The following is a 6,809-nucleotide window of genomic DNA, read 5'->3' as shown; positions in this document are numbered from 1 at the left end:
GCCCTAGCTCCGCCCACTTTATCTCATTTAATTAGTACTTGAGGTCAGTCTTATTACCCCATTTTAGACAGTAGGAAACACACTCAAGATTAATTTGTACAAACATACTCAGTTAAGTAGAGAGCTGGGACCCACCACCCTATCCTTCTGGCTCTTTCTGCCAGAACACACTGCTTGGGGAGATTTGTGGCAAGTCAGAGGGTTTCTGGACCCTATAGTCCAGAGGTTGGACTAGATTTAGTAGAGTGATATAGTTGGCAGGGTTAACAGTGTGAAGAAATTGGAAAGGCTGGAAAGAACAAAGGAAAGTAGATCTTATAAAGGTGAGTTATCAGTGGTCAGACTTCTAAGAGAGCAGGGGTTGTTTGGCAAGTGTCAACAAGGGTGGAGTAATTCTGCGGCTGGAATAGGAGGCGGCCAAATGGATAAAGGCAACAGAGGCGTGCTGTAGGCCTTCAGCACAGATGCCCTGTCCTCTTGGAAGGCACTGAGGCCTGTCTCACCTGTGGCTTGTGTCTGAACGAGCTGACCCAGCCTTCCTGCTCTAATAACCTTTTCTTGGGGAACAAGCCAGGAGCTCAGAGGGTCTGGCAGTCCCCTACATATGCTCAGATACAGAGTAAACTGTGGGGCCTTGGTAGCCGTTTTTCTTGTCATAGTGTTACCCATGCAGGGACTCTGGTCAGATCACTGAGCAGCAGCTCCAGGCTGTTCCTGTAATGGCCAATCCCTAAGGTCTATTGGGGCAATGGTGCCCACTGTTAGGGCACCTCGGGCAAGAAGGTCCAATCAATTAGACCAATGTAAACCAAGAGTGGACAAGTGTCCCTTCCTTACTTCTACTCTTCCAGAAGGGATCAACCTCCAGAATCCAGAGGCAAGAAATTATGCCTAAGAGGCAGGGAGTCCCACTCTCAGAGGGGAAGCCAACGCTGCTCATGAAAGGAAGGGATTCTGATATTAAGCATCTACTAGACTGTTCATATATATTATCTTATTTAATCCTCACAACAACTGTGGGAGGTAGCTAATATGATCCACGAGTCAAACCAAAAACAGAGGCTCAGGTATCTTGCTCAAGGCAAAAGGTAGAACAATGCCTGGCTAGCATTCTAACCTAAGTCAATCTAATTTCTGAGTTCATCCCACTATACCACTCTGCCTTTCTCATGGACCGGACAACCTCTGAGGGCCTCTCCAACTCCTACATTCTCTAGTTCTGTAAGCATCAGGGGAATAATAACCATCCTTTACATTTAGTACATATTGTTATTGTCATGGATTGAATTGTGCCCCCAAAAACACTTGTCAACTTGTCTAGGTCATGATTCCCAGTATTGTATGATTGTCTACCATTTTGTCATCTGATGTGATTTCCCTGTGTGTTGTAAATCCTATCACTGTGATGTAATAAAATGGATTAGCGGCAGTTATATTAATGAGATCTACTAGATAGTGTCTTAAGCCAATCTCTCTTGAGATATAAAAGAGAGAAGCAAGCAGAGAGACATGGGGACCTCATACTACCAAGAAAGCAATGCTGGGAGCAGAGCGTGTCCTTTGGACCTGAGGTTCCTGCGCTTAGATGCTCCCAGACCAAGGGAAGACTGATGCATCACAAGGACCTTCTTCTAGAGCCAACAGAGAGAGAAAACCTTCCCCTGGAGCCAGCACCCTGAATTCAGACTTCTAGCCTACTGGACTATGAGAGAGTAAACTTCTCTTTGTTAAAGCCATCCACTTGTGGTTATTTCTGTTGTAGCAGCACTAGATAACCAAGGCAGTTACATAGTTCAGAGCCCTGCTGACACAGTGGTTAAAAGGTCAGCTGCTAACACAATTGGAAGAGCGCAATCAATGTCACTGAACTGTGCATATAGAAATTTTTGAAATGGTGTATCTTTGGCTATGTGTATTTTCACCAAAAAAAAAAAAAGGTTGAGAAGTTAGAGGGTTGATATGTTGTGGGGTTGTTAACCAATGTCATAAAAAAACGTGTACTACTGTTTCACAAGAAACTATTTGTTCTGTAAGCCTTCACCTGAAGTACAATTAAAATAAATAAATAAAAAGGTCAGCTGCTAAGCAAAAGGTTGGCAGTTCAAATTCACCAGCCACTCCCTGGAAACTCTATGGGGCAGTTCTACTCTGTCCTATAGGGTTACTATGAGTTGGAATTGACTCAACAGCAATGGGTTTGGTTTGGGTTTTTTTGTTTACATAATTCACAAAGTACCTTCACAATACTTCACCATATTTGATCTTCAAAACAATCCTGTGAAATAGGTAGGGTTGATCTTAGATCTATGATTAGCGAGTAGGTTGGTACTTGAACCGCAGTCTTCTGTCCCAAATATACTAAATTCCATTAAATCAAGATTCCTTTCAAAGGGGATCTTGTTTGCTTCAGTCACTACAAACATGAGGTAGGAAAAAATGACTGGAAAGGCCCATTGTCTTAGGCTGGGTTCTCTAGAGAAGCAAAAGCAGTAAAGTGTATAAATATCTATATAAAGAGATTTATATCAAGGAAATGGCTCAAGCAGTTGTAGAGGCTGGAATGTCCCAAATTTGTACATCAGGCTGGAGCCTTCTCCTGATTCGTTTAGCCACAGGGGATAGTGAACCCAAGATTAACTGGTCAGACAGCAGGGCTCTTGCTCACAGGCTGCGAAAACTGACAAATTCTAAGATGAGCAGGCAAGACTGCAGGTAAGCTGCTAGCTCAAGTCCCAAGAACCAGAGATCAGACAAGCAGGATCCAGAGCTAGCAAAAACCCTGCTGTCTGACATGCTGATCTTGGGTTCACCAGCCCCTGAGGCTACATGAATCAGGAGAAGCCTCCAGCCTGATCTACAGATTTGGGAAGTTCCAGCCTCTACAACTTCGTGAGCCATTTCGTTGATATAAATCTCTTTATATAGATATTTATATGCTTTACTGGTTTTGCTTCTCTAGAGAACCCAGCCTAAGACATTTGGTACTGGGAGTAGGGTGCTGTTCTAACAGATACCTAAACTGTGGAAGCAGTTTTGAAACTGAATGCATAGAGTCTGGAAGAGTTTTAAAGTGCCTAATAGTAAAGGCCTAGATTGAACTGAAGAGAGCGTAGGTGAAATTATGGACATCAGAGACAATTCTGGTGAGGACTCAGAAGGAAATGAGGAGAGCTGTTACACTGGTGACAGCAGAGATGGTGAGAAGCAGCAGCAGAGAATTGGCAGCTGCAGAACCGGGAAACCAGCACGAGACAGCACTGGAGCCGACCCACGGAGCAAGAGAACTGAGTGCTTTTGCAAAGGAGGCTTCCTGGCAGAGTGGGGTGCCTTCGAGCACTTATCGGTGGAGCTAAAGAGCTTTGGAACACTTGCCCCAGCAAGGCAGACGTGGGCAACAAGGCCTGAGGGGCTGAGAGGCCAAGGAACCAGGAAGCAGAAGCTGAAGAGACAAGGAACACAGGAAGCAGAGCTTCCCAAGTCTCAAAGGGTGGAGTCGCCACTCAGAATGGACTAGGAGAATGGGGCTGCCTAAAGCCAAGGGAGCAGAGTTGCCGTTCCAGTGGGCCTGGAAGGCAGAGCTGAAGCCCAGGGCTGAGGGGGCTCCATCCAGAATCAGGAGAGTGTGGCCAACACTGAGTCTGGAAGGCAGGGCCATTGCCTAAATAGTCTCAGAGAATATTCTTTTCAAGCCTTGAGAGCTAATGTAATGTGTTCTGCTGACTTGCTTGGTGCCTGTTACCCCTTCTTTCCCTCCAATTTCTCTCATTTGTAATGGAAATTTCTACCTTGTGCCTGTTCAACTATTGTACTTTGGAAGCAGATAACTTGTATTCTAGATTTCAGAGATGAAGAAGAATTTTTAGATTTTGGACTTGGAGTTGATTTAAGACTTTTGCTATGATATGATGGGGTGAATGTGTTTTACGTGTGGCAAGGACATGAATTTTTGGAGGCCAAAGATAGAATGTTATGGATTGTGTCCCCCAAAAATGTGTGTCAACTTGGTTAGGCCATGATTCCCAGTACTGTGTGACTGTCTACCATTTTGTCATCTGATGTGATTTTCCTATGTGCTGTAAATCCTACCTCTGTGATGTTAATGAGGTGGGATTAGCAGCAGTTATGTCAATGAGGCAGGACTCAGTCTACAAGATTAGGTTGTGTTTTAAATCAATCTCTTCTGAGGTGTAAAAGAGAGAAGCGAGCAGAGAGACATGGGGACCTCATACCACCAAGAAACAAGAGCCAGGAGAAGAATGTGTCCTTTGGAGCTGGGGTCCCTGTGCTGAGAAGCTCCTCAACTAGGGAAGATTGATGACAAGGACCTTCCCCCAGAGCTGGCACCCTGAATTCGGATTTCTAGCCTCCTAGACTGTGAGAGCATAAATTTCTCTTTGTTGAAGCCATCCACTGGTGGTACTTCTGTTACAGCAGCACTAGATAACTGACACACCCATATATGCAGATACAAATGACAAAACAAGCAGAAAACTAAAATATACCAAATAGGTTTTTTTTTTTTTATCCTGCACTATTGACAGTAATTTTTGTAATAGGTCTTTAAAGGTACACTAAGACCATAAAATATCATTCAACTAATCAGAGAAATTTTAACTTAATTTTTTTTTTAACTACTATTTTGCATCCTAACACTTTGAAAATTAGCAGTCTGTGCCTTGTGCACATGGTAACTCCATTACCCACTGTCTCAGGCTGGGTTCTCTAGCAAAACAAAACCAGTGAAGTGTGTGTATATATATATATATATAGAGAGAGAGAGAGAGAGATTTATCTTAAGGAAATGGCTCACATGTTGTAAAGGCTGGCAAGTCCCAAGTCTGTGGGTCAGGCATCAGGCTGGAGGATTCTCCTGACTCACGTAGCTGCAGGGGTTGACAAACCCAAGATCGGCAGGTTGGATGTAAGGCTGCTGGCTCACAGGCTGTGGAGGCCAACAAATCCCAAGATCAGCAAGAAACATGGCAGGCTGCTGGCTCAAGTCCCAGGAACCAGAGGTCAGATGATGACAAGCCAGCTGCAGGATCCAGAGCAAGCAAAAGCCAGCGAACTTTGCTAGAACATCCATATATATTGGCTGCAGGCCTAGGACCCGAGGAAACTCCCCTTACAACTGACTGATCATATCATAGCAGTGATTATATCACAAAACAGAGGATAACTACATCATTCCATGACTGTCAAATTACATCATTACATAACTGCCAAACCACTGAGTATCATGGACCAGCAAAGTAGAAACACAACCTTAACCATCACAGTCCATTTCTTGTCAACTTGGCACCTGTACACATCTCCTTAAACCATACACAGCCTCTAAATGCAATTACAAAGTCATATGCGCCTAATGTGATACAACTAACGTGTACAAGCAAAAACACACCAGTCCCATTCACATCTTATATAAGTGAAAACAAAAATATTTGATGCATACATACAAGGAAGGAATACTCATAACAGTTCTCATTTCTGCAACTGGTCACGTGGTCTTAACTGGTATTTAGAACTACCTTCTTCTACCACCCATTCCATATTCCCTTTGCCCTCAGCAAGCACCTCAGCTGGTCATGATTCTGTGCATGGTGGAGTGACCCAAACCTTCATTCCTGAATGGTCTGGCCCTTTAGTAGTCATGTCAGAATTGGATTGTTGCAGTTTTCCATTGACTTTAATCACAGGGCATGGTAGTACTAAGAGACATCCTAATGGATCTCCTGTATTCCAGACATATTCCTCTTTATCTCCATTATGTAATATCAATCCAATTTCCCCTTGGTAAACAGGATTAACCACACCAGCCAATACAGTAACTCCTTTCTTTGCCTGTTGATCCAGAGGCATAAGGAGCCCATAGTGGCCGGGTGGCATTCTCAACTTCCAGTGCAATGGAATCAGTGTTGTATCTCCTGGTGGGAGCATTCCTCGCTTTGGAACTAAGATCTCTAGACCTGCAGAGCATAGGGTCATGGGGATAGGAAGCAAAAATTTTGTGAGTGGGTCACTAAAGGTAGTACTGAGTGGTGCCACTCCCATTTCCACCCCTCGATTCCTGGACCCATGAATCCTGGCTATGGGAGAAAAAGCACCATATATTGGATGCCGGTTTAGAGCACATACAGCTTATTGATCTGTCAGTGGTGATACTGTGTGTATTTCTATTGCCACCTCACGCCACAGATTAGTAGTGCCCTCTTTACACTTGGAAGCAGAGTCATCAACCTCTTTAAGACTAACCAGACTTGAGAACCATTTAGAGGACTCATCCTTACAATTTTGTTTCTCTAGAACCACTCTCAGTACCAAATATCTTAGGCTGGTTCTCTAGAGAAGCAAAACCAGTGAAGTATATGCATATATACATATGGAGAAAGAGATAGAGGGAGGGAGGAAGAGAGAGAGAGAAAGATTTCTCTCAAGAAAATGGCTTACACAGTTGTAGAGGCTGGCAAGTCAAGTTCATGGGTTAGGTGTCAGGCTAGAGGTTTCTCCTGACTCACATATCTGCAGGGGCTGACGAACCCAAGATCATCACATCAGACAGCAGGCTGCTGGCTCACGGGCTGCAAAGGCTGATGAATCCAAGATTGGTAGGTAAGATGGCAGGCTGCTGGCTCACAGGCTGCAGAGGCCGATGAATCCCAAGATTGTCAGGCAATATGGCAGGATGCTGGCTCAAGTCCCAAGAACCGGAGGTCAGAAGATGACAAGCTGGATGCAGGATCCACAGCAAGCAGAAGCCAGCAAGCTTTGCTAGAATGTCCATATATATTTGATGCAGGCCACACCCCTGA

This window comes from Trichechus manatus, unplaced genomic scaffold (assembly GCF_000243295.1).
Source record: "Trichechus manatus latirostris isolate Lorelei unplaced genomic scaffold, TriManLat1.0 scaffold00001, whole genome shotgun sequence".
In the NCBI taxonomy this organism is placed as follows: domain Eukaryota; kingdom Metazoa; phylum Chordata; class Mammalia; order Sirenia; family Trichechidae; genus Trichechus; species Trichechus manatus.
The sequence above is the reverse complement of the archived record's forward strand: the minus strand, read 5'-3'. Positions refer to the sequence as shown.